At 42.5% G+C, this 20182-nt stretch overlaps 1 long non-coding RNA gene and 1 pseudogene across 1 annotated transcript; both read right to left on the reverse strand.

Annotated features, from left to right (window-relative positions):
- The window catches only part of LOC119274384, a 13009-nt pseudogene extending 3557 nt beyond the window's left edge, over positions 1-9452 (reverse strand).
- Positions 9453-16246: 6794 nt separating this feature from the next.
- LOC119274385 lies at positions 16247-17186 on the reverse strand. The gene is made up of 2 exons (XR_005135136.1): positions 16948-17186; positions 16247-16840 (listed from the first exon to the last, which is right to left on the reverse strand). It is a non-coding gene; the product is annotated as an uncharacterized LOC119274385 (long non-coding RNA).
- Between the last annotated feature and the right edge of the window lie 2996 nt (positions 17187-20182).

Raw genomic sequence — 20182 nt, forward strand, 5'->3', positions numbered from 1 at the left:
AAAAAAGACTAGCCTGATAGGAGGGACACCCCACCCTTATAAGTCGTGCTCTGCCTGTTCCCACAACCAATGTGTGACTAAACCCAACAAATACAATCCTACAGATATAGGTCCTGCGGTTCTGTCTCACATACCTTCTTCTCGTAGTTCCAAATGCAAATAGTGCCCATTTGGTTGGTCGTCAATAGCCTGCACTTCACACTTAGGAATCAAAACACAGATGCCCACACCAAGTCACTAGAAACTAGCAGGGCATAAACTCACCAAGGCTCCTTTGGATGCACATCTATGGACAACACCTGTCGGTAATTCTGGCTGATTGGATGAACATCAACGGATGGAACCACTCGAAAATGCTGACTGGCTATGATCTGAAACAATCAAAGTTAGAGAATTGCTCCCATGTGCTAAATTATTAAGGGACATTCTTTTGGGGCTTATGGCTGGCTATGGAAATAAGGTGCCATCTCCCCAGCTTCTAGAAGCCTAACCTATTTTTTTAGAAGCCTAGTAGTTAACCCTTAATTAGTAGGCTTCTAAAATAAAAATTTAGGTTGGGCTTCGAGAATAAGCTTGAAGGGGAAGATTATTTCTACAACCATCCATAAGCCCCAAAATAACTGGCCCTATGCAACTATAGCATGCAACTCAAATCTGAGCAACTGAAGAAGATATAACACTGAATTAAGTAACCTGATCAGAGATGGTCTCTTCCGGTGGGTCACAAAAAACAGGCAGCATCATCTCTTGGACCTCATGATCGGGGTTCTCAAAAAGGACGGCAGCGGAGTCTGCGTCGAGATTCTTGAGTACCTTCTCGTGCGTTGTGGTGCACATCAGGGTCAAAAATTCATCGCTATTTGACGGTAGCTGCTTTGTCTGCTCATGCACTACCACGTTGATAGTGTAGGTGCACTTCGGCAGTGCAATACCGTAAAGCAGCAGCTCTGTATGGTACCTCCCTGGGTTATCCGTGAGAAGCCTGAAGGCGATGCACTCATCTTTGTTGTTTGTTAGGCACAATAGGTGGGAAATCAACCTTGTGGGAGTGAGAGGGAAGCAGAGACGCTGGGGTTGCACACTCAACGATAAGATGGGACCGACTCCTGGCTAAACAAGGGGAAAAGGCAATTATATACAAAATGGCAGAGTGAGAGATTAAAGGGTTAGGAGGAGCAAAACAAGACAAGAAATGCAACATGATGGGTCAAGCAATATCAGTACACATATTTTGCTTATAGAGTTCAAAGTCTAAAACCTAGCATATATGTGCGTAAGTGAAATCATCCGTGTAGACCCGCGGTTGTATATGGTTATTAGTTTCTTACCTAACTCCCTCTCGGTCTTGCTGATCCTAGGATTCTGGGGGGGCTAGGGCAACTGAATATTGGATGCCTTTTTTCAGACCTCACCCGAAAAACATATTATTTACTTCAATTTCCAAGTGAAAAGAATACTGGTCCCCTCAAAATAAATGTTAAAATAATATTGACACATTCTAAACTTTAATATAGGTAAGAAAACTTTGAATTACTCGCCGGAGAAGATTCAGTAATGCATGTTACCGATGACACATATTACATTTGGGGCCGTGTAATGGCCACAAGGCGAAAGGACACATAACAAGGTGTGGTTGCAAGCTTGCCAAGGTAATAGAAGCGACAAATGAGATTTCTACTATTAGTTGCGACCGCAAACCCCTACAGAGTGTGGAAGGTGAGAACCAAATTGCACAACTAGTGAAGCTATTCTTTCCAAAAAAAGTAGTGAAGCTAATTGTACTTATGCCTACTAGATATGAAATCCTAAGTTTTATGTCGATAATTTAAAATGGTGCCAGGCTTATTTGCAACTGGTGAACAAATAGCAAAAAAATCCAAATTTTTTTCATCTAAGATTCTCAGATGCATGATGTCAGTGCAAAATTTTGGGGAGTTTGGACATTCGAGGAGTTCGCGTTACGGCATTCGAGGAGCTCGTGGCAAAAAAGAAAAAAAATCAGCTCCGAAAAGGGGTTTTCCCGGAATTTGTATTTTTTATCATGAGCTCCACAAATGTCCAAACTTCATCAAATTTTGCATCTTACACGCCAAAAAATCTTTTTTTTTGTCTTCTTCTATTTTTTGTGATTTTACTGTTCATCCTCGAGCTCATCTGAGCCCGGGCGCAGATTAGCCGTGTTTGTTTTATGTGTGTCTCAGCGAGATGAAAAATTCTTTCAGCGGCAGGCAACTTAAATTTCCTGCACATATTCCATATCCCCCAATACAACATAAATTGGAGGCATGTAGGAGGCATTTAACTTTGTTTGTCCTTGTCTCTAGTATCGCGGATGATTTCATCCTTGGAGCACCATTGCAGGAAGCAGCCAGTGAGCAACATGTAATCTACTCCCTCTGTCCCAAGATATAAGAACGTTTTTAACACTACACTAGTGTAAAAAACGTTCTTATATTATGGGACGGAGGGAGTAGCATTCTCCTACTCATAAAAGCACATCAATCATTGGGTATCCACAGTGAAATTAAGCACTATCACATGACTTAAGGTACAAGATGCAATTGACGTACATTTCATCTTTGATGGGACTATAAATTGTGAAAGAAAGGTACGATTCACCCTTTCTCACTCAGTAAACAATTTTGATGATCTGTAAACTTTTCTGAGTAGAGGATGACCGAAGGAAAACACTTGTTAACTAAATGGAGCTAAATTAAAATGTGTACAAGGTTTAGGTTTTGAAGATGCATACCTTGTTTAACACTCTGCCTATATATGGATTATTCAGTGTATTGACAATTTCCCGTATAGATGGCCTGTCCTTTCTTTTGTCCTCGACACACCATAACGCAATCTGGAGGCATACTTTGAGTTGACCAATGCAAGTGACACCAAGTGATGTATACTTTGATCCTATGTATTCATCCGTCCACTTTTGACGTGCCTACCAGATTTGAATACAGTGTTTAAGGGACCGAATAGAAGAAGATACAACAAAGTTCCACAGAAAATATATCACCATTCTTCAAATTTTGAAGAAGATTTGACTTACATTCGCAAAATGGCTATTATCCATGGTTTGTCGAGCATGAGACCTGTTTTTCTCTCCTGTTGCGATATCCATTATTAAGAGACCTAAGCTGTATATGTTTGATTGGAATGAAATAGTGTATCTATTTATGTATTCTGGAGCCTTGTACCGACTGAAACACATTAAAATCAACATACAAATCACTAAGTGATTGCAAAAATGCAACTTATTTTTATTAGTGTAAGAAAAATATATATACTGAGATTACTTTATTTCCGGATCGTATTCTGTGCCCTCTGGGGATAGTCCTTCGAACAAATCTGATAGACCAATATCTGAAAGTTTTGGTACCAAATTTTTGTCTAATAATATATTTTCAGGAGTAAGAGGCAGATGACTGATAGGCTTGTTTAACTCAGTATGTAAGAAATGCAGCGCCTCACAAATGGCCAAAATTATCTTGAAGCGCATATTCCACTCAAGTTGACAAGAATCACCTACATAGAAAAAACTGTCGGTTTAAAATCACTAGTACAGCTCTTTGTTTCGCTCCAGACTCCACCAATATATTTATGTTTAAAACACGTAAAACTCTCATTTACAGTTGTCCCTTTCTTTAAACACCATTTCCGTTGGTTAAGAAGAATGTGGGAGAGCTAGTTAATTCGTGGAAAAACGGACAAAAAAGTTACAATCACGCCCAAAGAACAACCGTCATGGAACATCGGCCAACCTGGCTAGCAACACACACACACACACACACACACACAGAGAGAGAGAGAGAGAGAGAGAGAGAGAGAGAGAGAGAGAGAGAGAGACCAAAGAACAAGCGTCATCGCCATCACCCATCACCCTTGATCGAGTAACACCAATTTCATTGCAGGTGACCATCAACGAATTGATGATCAACACAATCACGCGGATCCCATGCGGTCCATGCCAAACAATCGACCACACCCGTGAAAACTACAGACAGCTCCGACTACTTTGATGACTAACTTCAAAGGAGAAGTATGCCGGGCTTGCGTCGATGAGACTCCCACACACGACCACCCTTCCCATGTCAACTTCGTTGTCGAGGCTTGCTCCGTGGCAGCTCCGACTCCACAACAAATGAGGAAGCACAAAAAGCCCACCAGACATGTAGGTAAAGTCAACTGCCTAAATCTATGACGCAATCCATTCAAGGTCATCATCATTTTCAAACAAATTGCCATGCCAAATGAATCAAGGGCAGCCGCCCTGACATTCCCCACTAGTCCCACCCATCAATGTTAACTCCCAATAGGATGCCCCTAAGGGAAGTGCGATGCACAAGCACCACCATCCTTACATCCTCGAGATGATCTAAGATTTTCCCCAGCATTGTTGGATGGCAGGACGAGCACAACACCTCAATGACGCCTTCGAGCAGGAAGTGATGCCTTCGAGCATCACTGCTGCCTACCAAGGCCAGTGGCAGAGGTCAAAGTCTTTACCTGGTGATGTTTTGCAATCCTCCCACCTGGGCCTTGAATCCGAGTCCAGCCAAACCACCTACTCCTATACACTCTCCTATATGCTATCAGCCCACCATCTCCACAAGAAACCACTTTGTCAGCCACCTGCATGAGATCTGCAAGTGCAACCCTTCGTACAAACTCTCTACAACACAAATAGAATGGGTCCAACACAGCGCCTCCATGCATAGCAGGGGGCTTACCGCAGCACCGAACTAGAGGGTACAACTTCGTTCCGCTCTGGGACATCCAACGACGAGGAGGCCCACCGACGAGGAGACCCACCGGCTCCACTGGTCATGTGTCGCTGATCTGCCATGGATAAGCACCAACCCGAAATCACTAATTATAAAGAGTACCCCTTTACCTCTTCGGGTTGCGACAAATGGTCCACTGCATGTGCGCCACTTATCACAACTGGAGAGTTTTCCTTTATTTTATAGTTCCGTTTATTCAAAATGTTTTATCTGTATGCTTCTTGAAGGCACCGCCTTGGAGCCCACGGTTCGTCATATGCGGCTTCATCTCTTCACGGTGGCGTGTTCACGGTCGAGGACCCGACTGCTCTTGTAGTGCTTGGCGTGGTGTTGCTGCGCTCAGCGCTTATGTATCTTGCCTTGGGTGTGTGCGTGTGTTGTGGTGGCATGCATTTATACCGGGTTGTTGTTGGTCGATGCTTTATATATAAAGCGGGGCGAAAGCCTTCTTCGGTAAATGTTTTATCTCATACGTGTGTCCAAATCTCAAACCATTTTCAGCGTTGGATTTCTCGCGTCGAGATCTTCAAAACTAGATCCCATGTTGATAGGTTTGGACAAACTTTTTTTCACGAAAAAACCCGAACAAGGAGCATGTTTTTTCCCCTTTCTAAAAGCCATTTTCGAGAGGCACACGGAAGCAAAACCATGCCTCTCACGGAAGCAAATCCGTACCTCTCACAGAAAAAAAAAGAGAAAACATTTTTTTCTGTTTCCGAGAGGCACGGCCGTGCCTCTCGCGGAAGCAAAACCATGCCTTCCGCTGAAGCAAAACTGTGCCTCTTGCGGAAGAAAAAACAAGAGAAAATACTTTTTTTTTGTTTCCGAAAGGCACGGCCGTGCCTCTCATGGAAGCAAAACCATGCCCCCCAGGGAAGGAAAAGAAATAGAAAACACATTTTTTGTTTTCGAGAGGCACGGAAGCAAAACCATGCCACTCGCGAAAGCAAAATTGTGCCTGTCAGGAAAGAAAAAAAATGTGTTTTTTCTCGAAAAGCTAAGAAAGACCGGTGAAAAAACGAAAAGCAAAAAAAACAGAAAAAATCGTTCAAAAATTTGAAAACACACGCGAAAAATATGAAGGAAGCGCCCGGAGCGCGACACATGGCGACGGTTGAGAGCAGTGATGATGGTTTTCCAGACTATACTATGTGGGGGATGTGCTCACAACATGTCTTACGTGGGGGACCTACCTAAAATTTGTTTTTTCTTGAACCGCTAATTCGATAGATGATCCATTTTCATCATTGGATATGTTTCTGTGAGATCTTAAAAACTAGATCACATGTTGATATATTTTAATGACTTTTTCCAGATTATACTACGTGGGGATGTGCTCACAACATGTCTTACGTTGGGGACCTACCTAATTTTTTTATTTCTTGAACCGCTAATTTGATAGATGGTCCATTTTCATCATTGGATTTGTTTCTACGCGATTTTCGAAACTAGATCACATGTTGATATATTTTGATGACTTTTTCCCTTGCTAGTAATTGCCAGATTAATGTCACTTATTTGCAAAATTACGGTCACTTCCACCAAATCATAATAAACTGGTTACTAGGTTACTAAACTACATTCTCCATGTAGTATAAACAGGTAACTAGAAAGAGAAAAAAAAGGGATAACTCAGTATGAATAATCTAGTAACTCGATATGTATAGTTTGGCAACCATGTACTATAAATCTAGCAACTAGTTTTGACAATAAAAATCATCGAAACATGCCTACATTGGATCTTGTTTTGAAGCCCTCGTCGAGACGAACTCATGGGTGAAGATGGACCACTAACTGGATTAAGCATTTGTGAGATAAATCATTTTTAAAATAGCATCAATGCGATGATGTCAGCATGAGTTGGAAAATTCATGCATGCATGCATGTGCTCTCTCCTTATAGGGATTTTTTCATTAGACACCCGCCAATGTGTAAGACTGAGTGGGGGACATGTCCCACTTAGATTTTCCGTTTTCTCCTTTTCAGGTAATAGTTGTCTCTTTTGATCCTTACATTTTGAATGTCAACAACGTAACAATCTCTCAACCAATGAAGATTAGTGGATTCAATTTACAAAATACATCACTGCAACAAGATTAGTGGCTCAAATGAGTAATATTTGAGTTATTTGACTTGTACACAACATATCTAAGGTTGTTGCTCACGTAGTGCAAATTTCTCTGAAATCTAATGCAGTGGGGTGATTTTCTTTATGCCATCGTTAATGCATAGTCAATCAAGCTTGACACCTTAACCACAAGATTGGTTTTACCATATCTAAGTTCAATATTTTTGGGTTTTAAATGTTTAATGAGAACAAATAGTCATCACTACAATTTTTTTCTTAGAACATGATGGATCGATCGAGGGCCTACTTGGATCCTATTTTAAACCTGATTCAACATATATGATTCACTATGGAATTTAATCAAAGTAATATATAACATATGTCGCATTATCTTACCATAAATATATTGGTCAAGGCTTCTATTTGGCACATACTCGTACAATAGCAAAGTTTCTACCTTGCATGTCACAATATACCTCCCGTCATGCTTCACGGCTTCCCTCTTCTTTTCATTGCAATAGCCGAGTAACCGTACTATATTTTTGTGTTTGATCTCCATGAGCTTTCCAACTTCATTCTGAAACACCTTATCTGTAATATCCTTTTTACTTGCCCTAAATCTCTTCACCAGAGTCTCCTCCCCAGAGTTAAGTATACCCTGCTTAACTTCATCTATCAGCAAATGCATGCATGGTATTAAAGATGAGATATAGTTAACTTAATAAGAAACAGCAGAAGTACCTTAAAAATTGTCGCAGATGCACATTCAGAAACTATTCGTTCCTTTGAAAAATCATTAGTAATTTCTCGTAGAAACTCGAATGGCAGTTCACATGTGCGAATGTGTGAATCTTCTGGTTCTGATAAAACAAGTAAGCTATAGCAGTTCACGCTAGAAAATTCTTCACACTAGCAATACTGGAAATTGAGGGAACATCTACATCTAGCACCAACCTGGTGAAGGCATCTGAGGGGTGTCTATCATCTCGTTGATGTCTATCGGCAACGATAAGTCCGTTGAAAACTTGGCAGACGTATAATCTACTTTTAAACTAGATGTCATATAATGAGTGGCTGTAGCGCGCCCACGACGTACCCCTATCCTTCGTATTGGAATCAGCTTACTGACAATATGATTCATCGAAGGCCTATTAAGTCGCTCAATATCCATACATTGTAGTGCGATCTCAATACAAGTTCTTACTTGTTTGCAATATTCTTCAAGCCATAGATACCGTGGTATCTCCTCAAACCTTTTCCTCCAGTTGTCGTGTACCTTCAAAATCAAGTAGGCAGGAAGCACTAATAGTGATAATATACATCTATCACTGTCTCCACTGAATATTAGATGATGTACTAAACTTTACAACTTTAAATATTAGAACAATTTATCTTAATATTAATATGATTAAAGGGTTCTTACATGCTCAATACATTCCTTGTCACTCATGTAAGAAATGTTCCAGTAGTCCATTGGTTCTGTCAATATCTTCATAATCGTAACCCCTAAGCTAAAGATGTCAAACTCTCTTGAGATAACTTCATTGTCTATGAACTCCCTTGGTATGTATCCACTGCATTAAATCATTATAATATAAACCATAAAGCGAGATTGTGAGAGTAAATAAGTAGTACAACCAGTTAGCTGATTAGAGATCCATGTTGATATCTGACATATGCTTACATTGTCCCTAACTGAGTTGCCTCTCTGATGCATTCTTCGACCAATAGCCTTGATATTCCAAAATCCGCAATTTTGGGTATCATTTCTGCATCTAGCAATATATTACCAGGCTTTATATCCAAATGCACAACGGAAACTTCATGAATATATTTCAAACCCTCACACATCCCGTTGATTATCTGGAACCGTGTGTGCCAACTACGTCCAGTATATTTTTCTGCAAGCACACAATGGGAAGACGAATTGTAAGAATCACATTTTGACTACATGCTGACCAACGTACCCATAGTGAATCACCAACATACCACGAAGATAGTCACTAAGGGGTCCCTTGGGAAGGCATTCGAGGCAGAGTGCCCTATGTATTTCTTCGGCAATTATTGTTTTCCCTTTGTACTCGACAAATGCATGCTCTGTTTCATCACAGAAGCCCACTAGCCGCACGATATTAGGATGCTTGAGCCTCTTAAGGTGTTCGTATTCGTTCTGGAATTGCTTCTCATCAATCCCAATCCTGAATGGCAGTTTCTTTACGGCAATCACTTCTCCATTGAACTCTCCCTGTTCACAGTTATTCATGATGCTACTTTGTAAGACGTGCTCGTGCTCTATAATTTGATAACGTAAAGTGAAAAGTAGGATATATACTATCTACGCAATAAGATTGGGGTGTGGGGATAGAGATACCCTGTAAACTTCCGCAGATGCACCACTGCCAAGTTTGTCGGCAAAGTTGTTTGTGACCTCCTTTAAGGATTGGAATGTCAGTTTCACTGGCATGTCACTTTCACGGTATCGTTGCTTGTTCTTCATGGCACACACTGATTCATTTGCAAAATTCCTTCCGGGCAAGAGCATGTGCGCCTGCAACAGGCCTTACACGAAGCAGCATGAGCAACGGGTATAGCTTCATTTGCCTCTTCCTCTAGCCATTTCCAAGCCCTGTAACTGTGCAGAAACACACTGACCAATATAAACAGGAGTATGGTATAGATTATGCATACTCAAGAGCTATCTAGACAACAAATTGCCACAATATATGTCATATTCAAGAACTCTTTTGGAGAAATCTGGAGCGTAAGACTACTTCATAGATATATTTATATTTTTAAAAGGTCCATATATAATTTAAAGGGAGAACCTACCCATTAGGTGACTAAAAAAAGAAATTGTTTCAGTCATATCTGCACCAATTCTGCAAACTTTTTATATGCGGATGGTTGGTGAATCTAACGACTGCGCACTAGCACTATTCATCTTCCCCAGCGATGCCGATCTTCCCCGTCTCTGCCCTACCTTGCCTCTGACAAGCTCTTGTCTGAGAACGTTTGTCTTCGGCTCGGGCTCCGACTAATCCAACTGCGAGAACGAAAAAGCCCGCACTCACACCTTTCAAGTTGGATGCTGCAGCTAGCTAGGGGCGTCATCTCCGGGTCCAACTCTGGCTCACTCCTGGCTCATCCTCATCGGCGTCCCCGTGCCTTGCCATCGTTCGATCTTCAATGCGGCGCCTCATCTCGGCCTCGGGACTATGCACTGTTCTCCCACCGAATCGACTGATACAAGTCCTATTTCCAGGCAACCGATGAATAACAAGACAATACTTTAGACCATGCACATACTCTGTATGTGTGCTCTTGACGGTTTGCTTTATCTATAAAGCGGGGTGAAAGCCTTTTTCGGTATATCAGTGCTTTCCATCACCCAGTGTGCAACTACATATAGTTGCACGCAGGCGCGCGGTGGCCGATGAATGTGTAGTTACGTTGAGTTGGCAGTTGCACACGGGCGCCCAACGTGCAGTTGCCTTTGCCTGTGGCCGGCAGACGTGTAGGGTTGTGCGTGAGAAACAGATATGTCGTTGCGCCTAGTTGCACGAGAGGGACAAACGTGCAGTTGCACCAGGTTGATGTGGTTGAAACAGTAGTTGCGCGTGGAAGACATACATATAGCCATATAGGTGCGCACCTTTTTTTTTGAGCAACATATAGGCGTGCATAGTTACTCGTGCGGGCTGCTACAAGCGGCCAACGAAAAAAAAACCCAGACTTAAAGCCTGCACCGGAAGAAAAAATTTAGAAGGAAAAAACTTAAAATGGAAAAAAAAATCTTGACGAATCATTACGCACATGTTAGGAACCTGACAAGGATCGAACTGTCTAAATGCTCAACATTGCGATTTCAGAGAGAGAATTGGAAGAATTTGCTAGGGTTTATATTGCTCAGAAAGGGGAAAGTAGCAAAAGCACGCCACCGGCGGCTAGGGTTTCTACCCAGTTACAATAACCATGCCCAAAACTGAGAGCGAGGGGTGGCTATATAGCCATTACAGAGGGAAAAGCAGAACAGAAAGTGGAGACAGAGCACATGGCGTGTCGGGCGATGAACAGCGACACTCAGGGCGATGATAGCCGTTGGATGGAGCATCTGCGACTCTGATGACAAACCAGTGGCGAACCGTTATCTTCATTGGAGAGCCACTTGATAGCGAATCGACGGCTGAGCTTGGTTCCGACACGCAGAAACAGGGGAGTTCTTCAGAGATGCAATGACTGGACTGACAATTCCCCCCTGTCAAGACAAAGCTTGTCCTCAAGCTTGAAAGGAAGGAAAAACCTTATGTATGAAGGCCGAGTCCTCCCAAGTAGATGCTTCTTCAGGCATATTGACCCACTTGATCAACCATCTGACGACTGGAATGCTGATGTTGCCCTGAGGTCTGGGAATTAGTTTTCTGTCCAATATTGCTTCAGGTTCCATTTTTACAACTCCATCAGCATCTATCAGGGGCAAGTTCTTTGAAGGAACTACTCTTCGGCCAATGTGCTTTTTGAGCTGACTGACATGGAAGGTGTTGTGTAGGAGACAGCCTTCAGGTAGAAGTAGCTGGTAAGCAGCTTTGCCTACTCGTTGCATAACTCTGAAGGGCCCATAGAACTTGGAATGTAGCTTGAGGTGTCTATGTAGACTCAATGATGTGTGCCTATATGGCTGCAGTTTCAAGTAAACCATATCTCCTGCCTCAAAGGATCTTTCCTGTCTGTTTCTGTCAGCATAATGCTTCATTCTTTCCTGTGCCTTGGACAGATTTTGCTTTATCACCTCTAGTGCCAGTTCTCTGTTTTGCAGTAAATTGTCACTGTCCTCAGAAATGGAGTCAGGTAATGCAGACTCAGCTACCATGGGGGGAGGAAACCCATATAAGGCTTGAAAGGGGGTCATTTGCAGAGAAGTATGGAAGCTAGTATTGTACCACCATTCAGCTAGAGCTAGCCAGCCATGCCACTTTCTTGGCTGTTCGAAACACATACACCTCAAGTAGTTCTCCAAACATTGGTTTACCCTCTCTGTTTGGCCATCAATTTGTGGATGGTAGCTGGTGCTCATGTGCAGTTTGATGTTGAGGGATTTAAACAGTTGGTGCCATAATTTGCTGGTGAAGATCCTGTCCCTGTCAGTTACTATGACCAATGGCATTCCATGTAGTTTGAACACTGTATCAGAAAATGCTCTGGCTACAGTTTGGACAGTTATTGGATGTTTCATAGCAATGAAGTGGGAGTATTTTGTGAACCTGCCAACTACAACCAGAATAAGGTCCTTGTTTTCAGAAGTGGGCAGTCCTTCCACAAAATCCATGCTAATGTGGGCCCAAGCAAAATCAGGGACTGGCAGGGGTTCAAGAAGGCCAGGGTAAGGAGTGTGCTCAGCTTTGTTTAGCTGGCAGACAGGACACTGTTTGATGAAGCTAATAACATCCTGTTTAAGTCCTTGCCAGTGGAATACTAAGTGTACTCTGTGATATGTTGCTCTTTCTCCTGAGTGTCCCCCTAATTTAGAGTCATGGAATGTTTTCAAAATGTCCTGTCTTAGAGAAGTTGCAGTTCCAATGACAATTTTGTTCTTGTACCTCAAGATCCCATTCTTGAAGGTGTATCCAGTGGAGTTGTCCTTGTTGGTGGCACACTTAGCTATGAGGTCCTTAACCTTCTGATCTGCAACATAGCTTTTGAGGACTTCAGATATCCATTTTGGGGTGGTAACACTAGCGGAGAGGAGGGAAATCATGTGTTTCACTCTTGACAAGGCATCAGCAACTCTATTTTCTTTGCCCTTTTTGTACTCCACTGTAAAATTGTAACCCAACAACTTTAGCAAGAGCTTATGTTGTATTCCCTCAGTTAGCTTTTGCTCTTGGATGTACTTCAAACTTTCCTGGTCAGTTCTGATAATCAAAGAAGTAGCTAGGGAATAGTGTTTCCACTTTTTCACAGCCTCAATAATTGCTAGTGCTTCTTTGTCATAGGTGGACCATGCTGTTGCCTTGGGTCCTATTGACTTACTGAAATAAGACAGGGGTCTTCCCTCCTGCATTAAGACAGATCCAAGACCATATCCACTTGCATCAGCTTCTAGGATAAATGGTTTGGAGAAATCTGGCAGGGCCAGAACAGGAGCTTGAGTTAGTTTTTCCTTGATAGCTGAAAATGCTGCTTGTTGCTATTGCTGCCAAGAAAAGGAGTCTCTCTTCAGACAGTCAAAAAGGGGCCTGCAAATGATGCCATATCCCTGAATAAATCGCCTGTAGTAACCACTCAGACCCAAAAAGCTTCTGAGTTCAGTGACAGTTTTAGGAGTTGGCCACTCCTTGATAGCAGCAATTTTAGAAGGATATGTTGCCACACCTTCCTTGTTGATAACATGGCCCAGATATTCTATCTCAGACTGTCCAAAAGAACATTTGTTCAGTTTGGCATATAAATGATTCTCTTGCAGCACTTGAAATACTTTATTCAGGTGTAGTTTATGTTCTGCCATGGTTGTGCTGAACACTAGAATGTCATCAAAGAACACTACCACAAATTCAAAAGAGCCAAACAAAAAGAGCCTGAAATGAGGGAGGTCCATTTGTTAATCCAAAAGACATCACTAGAAACTCAAAGTGCCCTTGCAGTGTAGAGAATGTTGTCTTGTGGATGTCTTCTTCAGCCATTCTTATCTGATGATATCCACTTCTGAGGTCTATCTTGGAGAAAACTGTTGCTCCTTTTAATTGGTCTAGAAGATCTTCTATTATTGGAATGGGATATTTGTTTTTGATGGTGATTGCATGCAGTTTTCTGTAATCAATACAGAGTCTCCAAGTTCCATCCTTCTTTTTGACCAGGAGGACAGGAGAAGAGAAGGGGCTAGTACTAGGCCTAATGAGACCAGCCTTGAGGAGCTCAGCAATGATTTTCTCTAGAGCTTCCTTCTGGTGATGGGGTACTCAGTATGGTCTTTGATTTACAACCTTAGCTCCTTCCACTAGTGGAATTCTGTGGTCACAAGCTCTGCTTGGAGGCAATTCAGTAGGTGCACTGAATAATTTGTCATACTGCTGAATGAGTTCTTGGAGCTCCATTTGGATAGGGTGATCAGCAGCCTGTGTCACAGTGTGACAGGTGGACAGGAGGAAAAATCCACAGACAGCTTGATCCATTAGTTTTTTGCATCATCTGTGATCTCCACAGGGGAAGAGGAGGGAACGGTCTCATCCACAAAAGTGGCCTGAGTGGTTGGTGTTGCATTAATTCTCATCTCCATTTTAATGAAGTCCATTTGCACAAGGCTATATTTTCTCAACCAATCTACTCCCAATATGATATCATATCCCTTCAGCTTAAAAACTCTGAATGTGTCCTGTAGCTGTATGCCTTGTATTTCATAGGGGCAATTGTGAGAAGTGAACTCACTCCATAGGACTCCACCACTAGCTACTAGCACCTTTATCTTCTGGTTGGGAACAGGTGCAATAGGTAGTTTTGCAGCTATGTCAGGAGACACAAATGTGGAAGTGCTACCACTATCCACCAAAGCAGTAGCTATTGTTTTGCCCACCTTAACAGTTAATATAAATGTGTTCTTAACTGCACCAATGCCCATGGCAGCATGCATAGAGACCTGTAGTACAACATTATCAGGACGAGGTGCAGCTTGGTCCAACTCAGGCTTCAAAATCTGTAACATAAATGATTTCTGCATTTTCTTCTTCATGTACTTGTAATGCCTGTATTTGTGCTTTTTGGCTCATTCGACATACTTGTCGATGGTCAGGCACCCAAGGTTCTCTGCATTTGTAGCAGACTTGGTTCTGTTTTGCCTGCTGGATGATTGTGTTTCTGTTTTGTGTTGGAGCAGCTAGGGGTGGCTTTGCTTGGTCAAACACCACTTGCCTTTTAGGCTGGGGAACATAAGTTTTAGGTTGGGCAGGGACACTAGCTTTTTCCATTCTCCTGGCATACCATACTATTGTTTGCATATCTGGTGGTTTAAAACACTCCACATGACTTCTAATGTAAGGTTGCAGTCCAGACAGGAAACTGGTTACATAATAGTCATTGGGTATAGCAGGGTTTTCTCTTCTCATGCAATTCACCAGCTGTTCAAACTGCTCTACATACACAGCCACAGTTGATGTTTGAGAGACAGAGTGGAAAGAGTTCACAATGTCACAAGCAGAGTCTATAGAAAACCTATCTGCAATATAAGAGCAGAATCTATGCCATGGCACATTATGGGATGAAAACCCAGTTCCTCTCCACCACTGTATAGCAGGGCCTTGCAAATAAGAAACTGCTAACTCAGTTCTGTGCTCTAAGGGGGTTCTAGTAGCTACAAAGTATTGCTCCAAGTTCTGAATCCATGATTCTGGATCAGTGCCACTGAATTCAGAAATGTTCAGTTTGGCCGGCTTCACTGTAAGCACATTCCTTCTATCTTCAAATGGGGAGTGAGGTCTTCTACCTCTATCTACTCCATCTGGCCCTTCCTCCTGTGCCTGCTCTTCCATTTGAACTGGTTGTTGCTGTGGATGTGGAACTTGTTGTGGTTGTTGGGGTGCCAAAGCTCTGGTGCTTGCAAAATTGGGATGGCAATAAGGCACTTTCGGTGTACCATCCAAGTTGAGTTCTTTTCCTGCATTATCTCTCAATGTTGCAGTCCCTATGATGGGAGGGGCCTCCTTTTCCACCATAGCTACTGAAGGTGGTGTGTTTGCAAGCAGCTGTTTGGGCCTGCCCGACGCAATGATTAGAGAATGAAGCTGTTGTTGTTTGGGCTGTGCACTCCCCTGTGCCGACTGCTCATCAGGGATCTCTACTGGTTCAGGAAGCAGCAACAAGCGCTTGAAGTTGTCCTGAATCTTGTCGAAATTTTGCTGCATTGTGACGAAGTTCTTGTTGACCATGGATTGGAAATCCTGGAATTCTTTCTTGTCCTCCTCACGGTAGCGCTGTAGTGTCTTGATATCAAGCTCCAACGACTGGAGCTGCAGAACACCTGTGTCGGACGACTCATCTAACTAGGACATGATTTCCTTCCGAATCCTGAGAGGGTTGGGAAGGGAGGGATTTAGCCAACTAGCTTATGTTCTACCGCCGCCAACTCCGATTCCTGCCACCAAGAAGCACCGCCCGATTTCAGCTGCTGGGATTTTACCACAGGAGAATTGCTCCCCGGCAACCAGAACTGATTTCAGACTGCCTCCGAATTGTGCCACTCCGGCCGCCACCAACGAATTGCAGAGGGATTTTAGGGCGATGCGCCAACCTCTACACGCCAGATTCAACGCCTCCGAGAACCGATTGGGCCTCTGATACCAATTGTCAGGAACCTGACAAGGATCGAACTGTCTAAACGCTCAACATTGCGATTTCAGAGAGAGAATTGGAAGAATAGGGTTTATATTGCTCCGAAAGGGGAAAGTAGCAAAAGCACGCCACCGGCGGCTAGGGTTTCTACCCAGTTACAATAATCATGCCCAAAACTGAGAGCGAGGGGTGGCTATATAGCCATTACAGAGGGAAAAGCAGAACAGAAAGTGGAGACAGAGCACATGGCGTGTCGGGCGATGAACAGCGACACTCAGGGCGATGATAGCCGTTGGATGGAGCATCTGCGACTCTGATGACAAACCAGTGGCGAACCGTTATCTTCATTGGAGAGCCACTGGATGGCGAATCGACGGCTGAGCTTGGTCCGACACGCAGAAACAGGGGAGTTCTTCAGAGATGCAATGACTGGCCTGACAGCACATACGGTGGTTTAGTATTTCTTAATCAATTGAGAAATAGCAATCCGGCCTGGAAGGAAAAAATGATGGGGAAGTCTGAGAAGTTCCTCCAGTTTGCAGTATCACCACAAAGCAATCACCCCATACGAATCGAACGCATGCATGACCTCCCCTGAGAGAGCAAGAATTAATAATCCCGGGAACAGCGACTCCAATTCCAAATCAACCAACCAGATCGAGTAAAACGCCTAGACAGTAAATCAACCAGATAGTAAAACGCCGAGACAGTAAATCAACCAGATCGAGTAAAACGCCGAGACAGTAAATTGGGCATGGTTGATGGTCTGATGCTTACCTCGATCCTCTGTCTCCACAGGGTGCGTGCAGTGCAATGGATGGCGGCGTCCCAGATGGGCCTCGGGAAGGAGAAGCCGTGGACGAGGTGGCGGAGCGGAGGTGCCGTGGACGAGGGCAGCGGCGGCGGCGGCGGTGAGTTTGGCTCGAGGGCGTTGCAAGGGAGCACGGGCGAGGATAAGAGGTGGGCAGGGCACACATGCAATCAATCATTATGGTTGGCCGATTATTGTTGCATAAGTCGTCAGTGTTCACATTGAGATGCCAGTAAGACATCCTATTCCTAGCAGATATATATAACTATCACGCTATAGGTTCGAGCAGATCCTCCTCATAGCTCAACTGTTTAACTCCAAAATAAATAAATTAAGAGCTCCTCAAAAACTAGGTCCCAGTAACTACTATCTCCGTCCTAGTTTATTGGTCCCCGTTGTAATATGTGCAAATTTTGACCATAAATTTAACTAATAAAATATTTGTGCATGTCACCAAAAATATATTATTAAAAACTATGTTTAAATACGAATTCAACGATATAATTTTTATTAACATGCACTAACATTTTGTCAGTTAAATATTTGATGTAAATTTAGCACAAATTACATAGGAGATTAATAAACAAGGACAGAGGTAGCTGGAAGAATGGACGGAAGTTTTACATCAGGAACAAATCTTAGCCTGAGGTTGAAACAGGGAACCATTTTCTAAGCACTTTTGTAGTGGAAAGACTCAAATAAAAAGAAATTTGGCATCTTGCTATGTTGGTCAACATTAGAGTTATGATGGATCGGAAATTATTGTGAACTTGTTGTCACCCTACAGTATTACATTGTGTGGACTTCAATTCTTGCAACATATGGTCCTATATAATTAAACTATACAAGCCACACCTAATCAGCATAGGTCATGCAACACTAGCTCGAACACATGGAAACCTTCTTCATAGCAATATGTGGATTTTGTCTAAAAAAGTGGATTTGTTTTTGGGCATTCTTTGGTTCATAGGATAGAAACATCGTAGGAATAGAAAAATTTAGGAAGTGAGATGACATGTATCTCAATTCCTATAGAAAAAGAGATGACATTTGATGCATATGATAGAATTTTTTCATTGAGTCTAATAAGCTAATATATTTCTCTACGTATGAATAGAAACCCATTCCTACAAACCAAAGGGCTCCAAAGAAATTTTTTCTTTGAAAATTCTATCCTATATAATTCCTACAAACCAAAGGAGTCCTTAGTTAGTTCCGTATCCCAAACAAGAAGGATACCCGTAGTTAAAACCATATCATCAAACTCAAAACTCAAAACACTTACTGAAAAATACGATCAAGTCTATGAAACAAAACCTACAATGAAAAGAGTAAATGTTTACCCATCCTCCCAAACTATTGTAAGGGCTCGTATAGCTTAAGCACTGTCACTATGGCCTAAACTTCTTTTCTTAAGCAAGTAACCAGAGTCTGTTAGTATTTTATTTTGTGGGTTAGAGTTGGTTGGTGTTTTTTAAACATAGTACAAACGCAAGTGCTCATATATACATGTATACACTCATACCTATGAACGCGCGCACACACACCCTATATCTGTGAGCATCTTTGAAAGACTGTCATCTTGAGATTTACGAAGGCACTGTAAGTGCCTCGTCATCGATGGGAACGTCTCCTTTCACTGAAAGCGCATCGCCGAAAATCCTAAAGTAAACATTGCATATTAGTTTGGATCACTTACTATTGTATTGCAGCACCATGCTCATGCCGTTGGGCCTCATCACGCACGCTTGAGACAAAGAAACTTGGCAAGTTGGCATCTGTTGGACCTCACGTATGTTCGGCACGAGACACTGTGTTTGGCGAGTTAATGGTTGAGGTGGACGCACGAACCAACTTGGTGTCGTGTCCCACGAATTCTAAAAAAAAAAACTTGGTGTCCCACGAGTATGGACCAACAGCCGCAAGACCGCGACAAATGGATCGGTCATGTATTTGTTCCCCTCCCTCGTGCATCCTGAGCAAAGCAACATAAGTGAAAAGTGAGAAGGGTCATCGTCACCGGAAAAAATCTATTTTAAACCCTGAACTTGTAGAGGTTTGGCAGAACAAACCCTCAAATCGAAATCCCGGTCGATTGCACCCTGAACTATGCAATCCTGGTATAAATTGAACCCTGGCATCGTTTGGCAAACGAGGATTGTCGACCTGTGAAAGGCTGGCCGGGATTAGTGCCATTTTGCACTGTTATCTGTTGGGCCGGCCCGCTTTAGATTTTCTTTTTCCTTCTTTAAAATGCGCAGTTTTTTCATCTTCTTTAAGAGAGAAAAAAGAAACACGCAGCGTGATTCGATCCCAATACCTCACCTTCTTGGTCGACAGAAGTTACCACCAGGGACAACACGTCTGAAGTGTTCATTTCCTCCCTTTCCCTTCTTTCTTTCCTTTTTCTTTTTTTTCCATTTTACATAACTTGTGGACTTCCACGAACAAAATGAAGAAGAAAAGAAGAAATTAAAATAAATTATTCACAAGAGGTGAGGACACGTGCTTGGTAAGGATTGTTAGTGCTTTCAATGATAAAATGTTCGCATTTTCCAACAATTATTCATTTATCAAAAGATGTTCACAGATTCAAAAGATGGTCGTGTATTAAAAAATATTCGCGGATTTCAAAATATGTTCGTATTTTCTAATTTTGCTTGGAATAAAAAGTTTTCACAGATTAAAAAAATGTTTGGAATTTCAAAATTTGTTGTAGTTTTCAAAAATTATGCGGAATAAAATAAATTGGAATACCAAAATCTTTTCGTTTTCAGAACAATATTAGGCATTTAATTGTTTTCCTAAATTTTCGAGAAAAGTTCAAAATTTTGTAAAGATTATTTTGGATGTGCCGCTTCGGTGGGACTTAAAAAAGAAATCGCGCTTGCTTTATAGCGCCAATGGCCATTAGCTTTAGTGTCCAGTAGCACACGTTCAGGATCGAAAGCCGTGAGCTCGATACCACACCTGGCTGCGCCCCGCACGTTTCTGTTAATTTTTACGTCGTGCTCCCGTTTTCTGTTAGTGGGCCGGCCCAGTCGCGGGTCTCTCTCTGCGCGCTGTTAGGTGCTCTCTTTTTTAGCAGTGTTAAAAGACATGTTTTAACAGAACAAAATACAAATGGGCTGGCCCAGCCACCGCTCCTTGGCCCACCAGTCGGACGAATCCCTGTCACGTCAGAGTTTTTATGCCTCAAAC

This window comes from Triticum dicoccoides, chromosome 3B, assembly GCF_002162155.2.
Source record: "Triticum dicoccoides isolate Atlit2015 ecotype Zavitan chromosome 3B, WEW_v2.0, whole genome shotgun sequence".
In the NCBI taxonomy this organism is placed as follows: domain Eukaryota; kingdom Viridiplantae; phylum Streptophyta; class Magnoliopsida; order Poales; family Poaceae; genus Triticum; species Triticum dicoccoides.